The 11083-nt window shown below is 36.3% G+C and overlaps 1 pseudogene; it reads right to left on the bottom strand.

Moving 5' to 3' along the window:
• Positions 1 to 444: 444 nt before the first annotated feature.
• Positions 445 to 4415, bottom strand: LOC149215311 (uncharacterized; annotated as a pseudogene).
• Between the last annotated feature and the right edge of the window lie 6668 nt (positions 4416 to 11083).

The following is an 11083-nucleotide window of genomic DNA, read 5'->3' as shown; positions in this document are numbered from 1 at the left end:
TTATACAGATACACTGGCCGCTAACTCTTGGGATAATCTATTTAGCGAGGAGTTTGTCCAGAAGAATACATCAAGCAAATGAAGAAGCAATCTGTCCCATAAACTATATTTAGCCTAATAAACTTTAAAATAATTTATTTCTTTCTTTCTTTCTTCAAAACAATCACAACTTTATGGGTTTTTAGATATGAAAGTGGATAATTTTTAACAAATTTACATCCCAACTTTTAGCAATGAACCAAAAAATCTATCCATTTACATGAACGTTCCTCTTCGTTTGAAACTATACAATTTACATGAACGTTCCTCCTCGTGTGAAACTATAAAAACGAAATAATAGCACTCGAATTTTATTCAAAAAACTACTCTGCAACCGTTGAATTTAAATTGATGGCAAATTTCGAGATATTTTGAAATCTATTGATTTACATTTATTTGCATGAAAGTTTTTAGCAGTTTGAAACTATAAAAACTAAATAAATGCACTTCAATCTTATGTGCAAGGACTGCTTTACAACTGTTAAAGTTAAATTGATGGCAGATTTCCAAATATTTTGGAATATGATAAATAAAATTAAGATAAAATTAACTTTACCCTTATTCATGAACTCCTAGAAAATTTCCGAAATCTACACTACAGGGTTATTCATATATTCTATAAAATTTCCGAAATCTACACTATAGAGTTATTCATATATTCTATAAAATTTCCGAAATGTACGATAGAGAATATAGATAAAAACAGCTAACAGCAACTCCTGTCATATGCCGGACGCTTCCATTAAACAGTTTATAAACCTGTCAGCAACATGAAAGTATTGCATGGCCAATCGTCTGCTCAGAGCTAATGCTCCGATCACACTGCCAAACCCAATTGCGATTCCAAAACCCATTCCAGCTTCCCACGATTCCCACCAACGAACAAGAGTCTGCTCATGACTATGGTCAGGCTCACCTGATGCTTGATCGCTGCAGTTTCTCTTAAGCGGAGAACCGCACAGCTCCGGGTTACCAGAGAACGAGGTTACCCCAAATGTGTCCAAATGTCCTATATATGGAAGTTATTTGATAGGTTAAAAGCGCCAAGGAAGCTAAGGTTTGCAAGTGTAGCAGGTATTCTTCCCTCTAACTGGTTGCATGACATATCTAAACTTTCTAAATTTACCATTGTCCCAATTTCTTCTGGAATGTTTCCCGTAAGATGATTATGGGACAGATTCAAAGTCTGCAGACCCCGCAGATCTCCAATATCCACGGGGATGTCACCAGAAAGGATGTTTGCCGAGACATCCAGAGAAGTCACAGACGTGAGGAAGAATTCGTACTCCATTTCCTGACCCTCGTCAATCACGTGAACTATATCTTTATAGTACTGTCCATACCTCAGCTCAGGCTGGGCGGGTCTGCTATGTTACCAGAAACGGGACGGCAGCGAGGGTTTCTGGAAAAAAACGCACAAGAAACTGAACGGGACGGAAAACGCCGTTTTCTACGTCCGTTCTGGTCTTCATGGTCAGCACTCAGAATTTAACTTTCATTACTTGTTTGGGAGGTGGTTTGTGGTGTGTATCTTGAACAATGCACATTGAAGAATGTATAACGACGATTTGAGCGACTACACTAATATTCCCAGACAGGGAATCTGTAGTTTGATTGAAAGCACATAGTTTCATTGCACATGTCGCTTCAATTGCCAATTTGGACTTTTCCATTATCTCCCATTTTTCCAATGAAGCTATAGTTTTTATAACTCAAATAGCATAAATCAAGCTAAACTCTACACCCAACATCAATCCCACAAAGATTTTTAATGTTAGAAGTTACTAATTTGGAGCAGGCTATAATCCATTGTTATATCTCCCTGCATTGGAGCAGGTCATAAGAGTTCACTGTTGTATCTCCCTAGCATTCGGCCCGGGTCTCGCCATACACACTAATCCATTATGGGTAAATCATAAATGGGATGATTACATTTTCAGCTATGTAAATGAATGTTTTTTTAGGTAAATGAATGTTTTGTTGTATGTTTTCTTTATATTTTCTTATTTTTTCTCTCTCCTCGTTTCTTGAATGCGAAACCTCTGAATTATGTTTCTCGTCTCGTTTTGGTTTCTAGTTTCGTTTCCCGTTTCCCGTTTCTGGTAACATAGGTCTGTACTCGGGAAAATTTTTGTCGATCATTACTGATATGTTTGAAAGATGTGGCGGTATCGTACATGACAGACGGTTCATTCCTAGATCAAGAATTTGGAGCTGCTGAAGGTATCCAATTTGGATGGGTATTCTACCTTCCAAATTGTTTGATCTGAGAACAAGTATGCGGAGTTCAGAAAGATCCACAATCCATTCGGGCAATTTGCCTGACAGCTTGTTTCTGCTCAAATCCAAAATATGTAATTTTTTACAATTTTGCAGAGACTCGGGAATATTTCCACTTAAACTGTTACTATTGATGTGCAGTACCTGAAGTTTCTTCAATTTTTCCAGTTCCTTCGGTATGGTCCATGGAATTTATTACGTGCTAGATTCAATACCTTGAGAAAAGAGCAGTCACCTAATTGGGAGGGCAGGTTGCCAGATAACATGTTGACCGAAAGATCCAAGGCCTCTAGATGCTCTGTTTGCTCACAAATGCAAGAAGGAATTTGACCCTCTAGTTTATTTGAGGCTAAAGATAAGAAATTTGAAGCATGCAACATCGTGCAGAATTCTTGGGGGACTGAACCAATAATGTTATTAATTGACAGATCAAGTTCCCAATGAACGGCAGCCACCGAACTTGATAGATGGCGAAGGCTGCCGTTCAATTGATTACCTGCTAGCCCCACCTCCTTCAATGAGGTCGACGAGTTATACAACTGAGACGGTATTGGCCCTTCCAACTGATTGGACGTAAGGTCTATTTGCTCAAGCATGGGAAGATTCCACAACCATGAAGGAATTTGTCCCTTGAGGCCGTTCCTAGATAGAGCCAATGTCGTCATAGAATTTTGAGCCCTAAGGAAAAGAGGAAAGCTCTGTACTTTACAATAAGATAATCTCAACACATCTAACTTAAATGGTGGGTTCCAGTTGGAGGTGATATTGAAGGACAATTTGTTTTTGTACAGGTCAAGATGTTTTAGATTCTTCAGACTGTGAAAGTGTGTCTCTGAGATCGGTCCGCTCAAACTGTTGTGAGAAAGACTAATATTGGTCAGTTTGGACAACCATCCTAGCGAGATAGGGATTGATCCCGATAAAGGGATCTAGTACAGTAAGCGAGCGGAGAAGGCCTAATGAAAATGGAATCTTTCCCTTCAATTTGTTGTGTTTCAGATCTAGCTGAGCCAAGGCCGATAGTTTTCCTATAGAAGATGGCAAGGATCCCTTCAAACTATTGTTTTGCATATGCAAAAGGGTCAGGATCTTTCACTGGCCCTGAAAAATCTGAGAAACATTGCCAGATATTCTATTGTTGTCCAAGTAAATTCTTTTTAGGCGAAGGCATCTGAGAGAGTTCAAACGGAAGAGATCCGTTGAGACTTGAATTGGACATCTGCAAGGAAATCAAACTAGTCATATTGCTTAACCAACTGGGGAATTCACTGTTAAATGGGTTGCTATCAAGATGTAGAATTTCTATGGATGTAAGGTTTTGCAGCGAAGGGGGAATGGCACCCGTCAGGCCACAGTTCGACAATGAAAGGCTCCTGAGCTGAGAAAGGCGACCTACTGACCGTCCCCATGCGGAAGACATCGCTGAGAGGTCGACTGAGGACTCTGTCAAGGGAAAGGTGTTTCAAGGCTGTGAGATTTGTAAGCCATGAGTGGTCGGGACTTTCCAGCGTAAAAGCAGAGGAAGAGAGATCGAGTACTGTCAAGCTAGAGAGGTTTCCCAGCTGCCGCGGAATGGTGCCTGAAAATCCCGCTTTAGAGAGGTTAAGGTATGTTAATTTCTTCAACAGGCCCAGCTCTTGGGGAATAGGTTGGTCCTTAAAATTATTGGAGCTGACATTCAAACTCTCCAAAGTCCTTAATTGAGAAAGAAAGAATAGTGCAGGACGGAACTCACCATTCAGACTGCAATTATGCACATCCACACCAACCACATGACCGGTCCGTCCGTCGCAAGACACGCCATCCCACTCGCAACAGTTAATTGAAGCAATATTCCATGAAGCCAATCGTCCAACAGAATCATGTAGATGGTTTTTAAAATTCAAAAGAGATTGAATTTCTTGATTCAAACAGCCAGTGTCGCAGTAAACAGACTTCAATATAACCAGGAAAATTATGCAACAAAACTGAACAAGCTCTTTCGCATGATACCTGTCAGACGCCATTCTTGTTTCAAGGGTCTGCTTCTGCAGTGTTGCAGGCTGCCTATTTTCGACATCATAATCATTTTTTCTGGGCGCCGGGATGATGGGTCCTCAACTATCTGCTTTAACAACACTAATTAAGATTGTACTCTTTTATTCTTCACGAAAAAGGATATTCAAAGAGAATGTATCACTGAATAAAAAATTATTTTATTAACCAAAAAAAATTGGCTTATTTATAAAAATAATAACAATCTTATAAATTAAGTCAGCCATATAAATTACATAAAGTTCACATAAACATTATTATATAATAAATATCAAAATTTTTACTTTTAAATAGTTTACTCTAAAGAGTATAGCTAAGAAAATAATGGAAATTGTATTGTACTGAACCCATTTCAACATTCACAATACAATTCAAATACTGGAGCATTCTGATAACAGTATTATAAATTACATTAACAGTATTATAAATTACATTAAAGTTCACATAAACAATATTATATAATAAATATCAAAGTTTTTACCTTTAAATAGTTTACTCTAAGGAGTCTAGTTCAGAAAGTAATGGAAATTTCGGCAAGATTATGATAAAATTTGGCAGAAATTATTTAAAATCTTAGTTAGAGCTGTGAATTTCCGTATTTTGAGTGCATTAGGGGTTCTTGATGGTACTGAACCCATTTCAACCTTCACAATACAATTCAAATACTGGAGCATTCTGATTTTTTGAAAATTTTCCCTGATTCCCACAAGAAATATGTCATACAAGCCAATTTGTGACATCCATAGACAACTCCCTAGACTCTTAAACATTCATATAGAAATCACTATATAATAAACATCAAAACATTTACTTTAAAACACCTTTGGCATTGCTAAAATAAAATAAAAATCATAAAATCTAACTAAATTATAATATTATTTCAATTTAAATTATTATTATTATTAATTATAAAAAGAATTAATATATTATTGTAAAACATATATATATGGCTAACAAACATTCATATAAGCATTACTATATAATAAACATTAAAGCATTTACGTTAACTTACATTTCAGATTCCTAAAATAAAATAAAAATCATAAAATCTAATTAAATTATGTGATTCATATCATTAGTTTCAATCCCACTTCTTCACCCTTGTGAGCATCACCAATGAGTGCTAAGTGGACTATTCAAAAATCATGAGAAATTAGTTAATTACAACTACCTCTCATGGAAATGGTCATAGATGAATGACTTACTTAACCCAGTTGAATCCGGAAAAATGATATCTAATATAATGCATTGGGAAAATTCTTCAACATTTAAAAACTTTAATTTAATTTAAATTATTATTATTATTAATTATAAAAATACTTAATATAAGACTTTGAAACAAATATATCATAAGATTCTTAAATACGGAGATTTATCCCAACCTTATTATGGAAAGTATTAATTTGTAAAGAGACTTTGTTACAATATCATTGGCAAATATCATGACTTATCAATACCACATCTTTAAAAACTATAACTCACTTTATATGACACTTGTTTATATAACATTTTTTTAAATTAATTTATTGAATTAAGCCAAAAAAAGACATAAATCTTAATTTTTGATGTGTCGATATTATTATGGATATTCTACAAAAATAATCTATCCCAATTAAATTCTCTCTATTCGCCTAATAATTATTAATTATTAAATTAAAATTCTAATTTTGTTTTTCAAAGTAAACCTTCCTAATACATAATTAAAAAAGAGACGATACTTCCAATTGATTTCTAACCTTATTATTATATAAAGATGGCGGTGATTATAAATTAAAATTTTAAGATCTTATACTCATTACTTACTTTTTATTATATGAAGGTTAAAATGATTTGTATTTTATATTTTTCTTGAGAAAAATTTGTAACTTCCTATTAATAATAGAAATAAAAAGTTACATTAGCAATCAGTCCTCTCGTTAAGAGGCTAAAAAGAAATCTAGTTGTTTTGAATAAAAACCAGCCCAAAACTATATATAAAAGATTGTTTATGTTCATTGGCATATTGATCAAAATTGTTACATATACATTGCATGTATTGTACATAAATAGAAACTAAGAGCATGATAACCATAAAAAGGAGGGAAAGAGTCTAGACCCTCCTCAGCTACAACTAAAATATGTCTATGATGAAAAATTAATAAGTTTAGATAGTTATTAAATTGCAACAAAAGACGTATGCTAAGAGTGACATTTTGTCCCATTTATGGGTTAAGTGTTCTACCAATCTCTAAGAGCATGTCAAGTGCCTTCTTTGATAGGGAATCTGCTTCAAAATTCCCTTCCTCGTATATATGGAAACAATAAATATAATTAAAAGCTTGCTTTAGTTGTAAAATTTCTTCAAGAATAGGAATTTGTGTGTGATTGTGTCATTTTTGTGAGTTGTTGAACCAATCAATAAGATTTATAGAATCTCAAAATACTTGAAGAGATTTTCAATCATGTTCTAGGACCTAGCACATTAGATGTTTTAAGGAAAGAAGCTTTGCATAATTGTTAAACCCTTGCCTAGTCCAATTTTTTATTTTAGGAAACATTGGGTACTTAGGTGAAGGACAGGGCCACCCCCACATATGCTTTCTTCATTTGATGCCCCATCAAAATATGACCATGGCATTTGGGAATTTATTTCTTCTGCAATGATCATGTGAGGCATTTCAATAGGTTCTTGCTTAGGTAACATAGCATAGATTTCTCCAACTTCAGTAGCAATAAGATTTGGGATAAGTGACATTTCCCTAAAAGTAGCCTTGTTTCTAGCCAACCATACTCCCCAACATATATGAGGGGGGGATATTTCGAAGAGTTTCATCCCGAGATGATTTCCACTAGCTTCTCCAAGCCTCAAACAAACTTGCCCCTCTCCATTCCATATTAAATCCCAACATTTGTCTACTCTTAACCGAGATGCTTTGTGGGAAAGGGAAAACTAAGAACAAATGAAGAATTGATTCTTCAACATTTCTACAGAGAGTGCACCATCCTGGCCCTTATTTTAGGCTCTTTTGGAGATTTTCCAAAGTTGGCACTTAGTTTATAATGATACACCACATTAAAATCTACATCTCAGCTAGGAATGTAAGGTTCCATAAGGGCTTCCATCACCATTCAAGGTTGATCATCCTTAATCTATCCTCAATATGATGACTATAACCTATTTTGTAGTGTAAATCCTGAATGGACTGTGTACCCAACATAACGTATATTCTATGTCTCTAAGTCTAATATGCAACCTCTTTAGCACATCGATATAATCAACCCATATGCCAACATGATCATCACGAAGATTTAGTTGAGTTGTTGATTTCCAACGTGCTGACGAGAAGATATTTTGTGTTTCGTCCCTTATTTGGTGCAGATGAATGAAACCCTGGTCATTTAGAAGAGTCACTGTTTCATTCAAAAGTTTGAAGATTTATGAATAGCATGTCCAAGGGTCTAGCCCAATTCTCATTTTTTCTCCATTTCCCACCCTCCACGGTAGGTTGCTTACAATGATATTAAAAGAGTCATTGACTGCTTTCCAGATGACTAATGAATTTGGTATCATTTTACCTTGTCTTCTAATCCAGTCATCAAATGAGAGGGGGAAGATATGTTTCCTTGTGACCACTGTTCTCTATAGGCTATATGTAGATAGGAGCCTCTAACTAACTTTCACAAAAAGAGTCTTTGAAAACATAAGAATGTCCTTAAGGCCCCATTATCCCTAGGATTTTGGGAGGGCCACCATTTTCCAGGCTACCCAATAATGGACATATTCTTCCTTTGATCTAACCCATAAGAATCTACCACATAGTTTTCATATTGAGGCTAAAATTTATTTTGGGACCCATGCGAGGGCCATCCAATAAATGGTATGGCCTACAACACGAATTTAATAAGGACTAATCTTCCACCTCTCGTCAACCACTTGAAGCTCTAGTGTTGAAGTATTTTTCCACCTTGGCTAGTAACCCCAACAAATCATTTTTTTGGTAAGGGTTTGGTTTTAAAAGGAAACCTAGGCACTTGAGACTATCCCTTTGGGGATGATTCTAAAGGGATTTTTTTTTTGCACCCTTCTCACCTTGAATTGAGACAACCCTGTCACTGATAGTATTGATTTATGAACATTTATTACCATACCTATGGCTTTCTAAAAAAGAGTGAGTGCTTGTTTTATGGATGCCAAGTCCTATCTAAAGCCATTGCAGAAAATTAAAATGTCATCAACAAAAAGTAAGTGGGTGGTGAATAATTTTAATGCCACTTTGATTCCATTTATCTCTCCTTGCCTTTTTTCTTCTAGCAGAAGTATGCTTAGCCCTTCAACTTCCAATAGAAATCAGAGGGGGGATAGGGGACAACCCTGTATCTGACCTCTCTAGCCATCAAAAAAGTGGGAGGTTGAACCATTTATTAAGACAACAAAGGAGAAATTAGTTATATACCCCATAACCCAATTAATAAATGGCACATTAAATCCTAGATGAGTAAGACTCATGCAAATGAAAATCTAGTTGATCTGGTCATAAGCTTTAGACAGGTCTGATTTTTCCATTACCCACTTTAGCTTTCACATTTTGATATTGTACAATCCTTCTTGGGCCACCCCAATGGCTTCATGGATCTTCTTGCCTTCAAGGAACCGAAACTGTTCTCTTGACATGTTTCTGGACATGACCAGTCTGAGGGGCATTATTATTATCTTGGCTATGATTTTATATATGCAATTTCATAGGGAGACAAGTATGTATTCATCGAATGATTTAGGCTCATCTACGTTTGGGATAAGTGCCATGAAGGTAGAGTTAAAGGGGTCATAGATTCTCCTTGTCTCGTGGGAATCCTCTACAACTTGCAAGAGTTCATCCATGAGAAACTAACAAAATCCTAGATAGAATTACACCATCCATCCATCTAGCCTAGGGATTTTTTCCTTCTACAACCCTTCGAGAATTGTCTCCAACTCCCCTTTTGAGACAGGCTCCATCAACTATTTATTTTCATCCTCCTCCACAAACCTAGGAAAATAATAGGTTACTTGGATGACCTCTGCAATGGAAGCTTCCTCTCAGGCCTTGAATAAATTTTGAAAAAAAGCCTTACCGAGTGATGCAAGTTCACCAAAATATTTTTCCTTTCTCCCATCAAGATATGGCATTTCCCAGTTTGTGTTTACATTCTTTTGAATTTTGGCATAGTCATGAAGGAACCTAATATTTCCGTCCCCACCTTTTAATCACGTTGCCTTGCTCTTTTGCCTCCATTGTTCCTCTTTATCAGCCAATGATTTCCCCTTGGAGATTTGCAGTTGCATGATCCTTTACTTGATGTCCACAGAATCGTATCCTCCTCCTGTAGGTGATTCTAGCCTCTCCAGTTCTTGTTCAATTGATTTGAGATATGCTTCATCTCTAGTCTTCTTCTAAATAGTCCATTCAATGGAGGAATTTTTTTTCCTTTTTAGATTTTTTACGAAGTGATAGGTTGGGGAAATTCCCATATCATCTTTGAAAGGAATCCATGTTTTGTTTACGATTTGAGTATAACCTTCATCATCCAACCATGAGGGGTTGAATTTGAATGGACTGCCAGGTTTTCTGTTCCCCCCTTTAGTTCTAAAAAAAGTAGATGGTGGTTAGAAGACCCCCCTATACTAATCTATTGTTGGAGTAGAGGTATATTATTATCGAAAGTTCTAGCAAGAAGGAATTTGTCTAGTCTCTAGGAAACCCTGTCTTCTCGATTATGCTTGTTCTTCCATGTAGGTTTGAGTTTGATTAAGTTAACATCAATAAGGCGTTTGTCCGTGAAATTGAGACTAAATAATTTTTCCATTGGGTAGAGGCCCTTAGGTAAAAATTTATGTCCCCCCCCCAAGAATTAGGTTATCCTCCTTCATAAAAGATTTGGCCATCAGTCTGTCCCAATAATCACCTCTATTGTGACAACGCCTATAAATGTTTATTAATCTCAGGTCCATATTCATGTCAATTGAGTAGATGTTTATCCCTAGGATATTCTTTGAGCCCAAAGTGCTTGAGATTTTGATATATTTCATATTTATTCCCATAGCTAATCCCATAGATCAACCTCTCACATCTAGTGAGAAAAAGTACCAGCCTAGGAACATCTTAACCAAAGCTTCAATTTTTAGTCACCCTGCCCCATAGTTTCCTGAAGCATGATGATATCAGACCCAAAGGATGAAACAAACCTTGTCAATGCTAGTTTTATTCGGGAACTAGTTAAACCCATGCAATTAAGAGAGAGAGAAACCATGAGGGAACTGGGGTTGGGATCTGCATTGCTCTAAGCACCCCTTCGAGGGATTTATGTTTCCCTTCATCAATATCTAATTGAGATTTTATTTGTGCCTTGGAGAGATGTGATTTTCTACCTTTGGATTTCACATTCCCTAGAATGGTCGGGAGAGGGCCCAAGCCTCCCATATAAGCAGATGGGCCCTCTTTTGGAACCTCGGTCTTATGTTATAGGGAGGGTATATAATAGGGTGAGCGCTGGACACAGTCGCGGAGGTTGAGGGGGTAGGATTCGATGAGGCAAATATGATAATGTCATCAATAGGCCTAAGAGACGAAACCATTAAGGATGATATACAAGTGCTTACAACAACAGGCCTAGAAGGACCAGGCACCAATACCATACGAGAATTGATATTCAAATAATAATTTGAACAGGGAGAGAAAGGTTTAGGAATACCTAAAGGAGGAGAGGATTTGTC

The sequence above is a fragment of the Pinus tabuliformis genome, chromosome 1_1 (genome assembly GCF_031772625.1).
Source record: "Pinus tabuliformis cultivar Carrire ecotype Pingquan chromosome 1_1, CPIR1, whole genome shotgun sequence".
In the NCBI taxonomy this organism is placed as follows: Eukaryota; Viridiplantae; Streptophyta; class Pinopsida; order Pinales; family Pinaceae; genus Pinus; species Pinus tabuliformis.
This window is presented reverse-complemented; position numbering and strand designations above follow the sequence as displayed.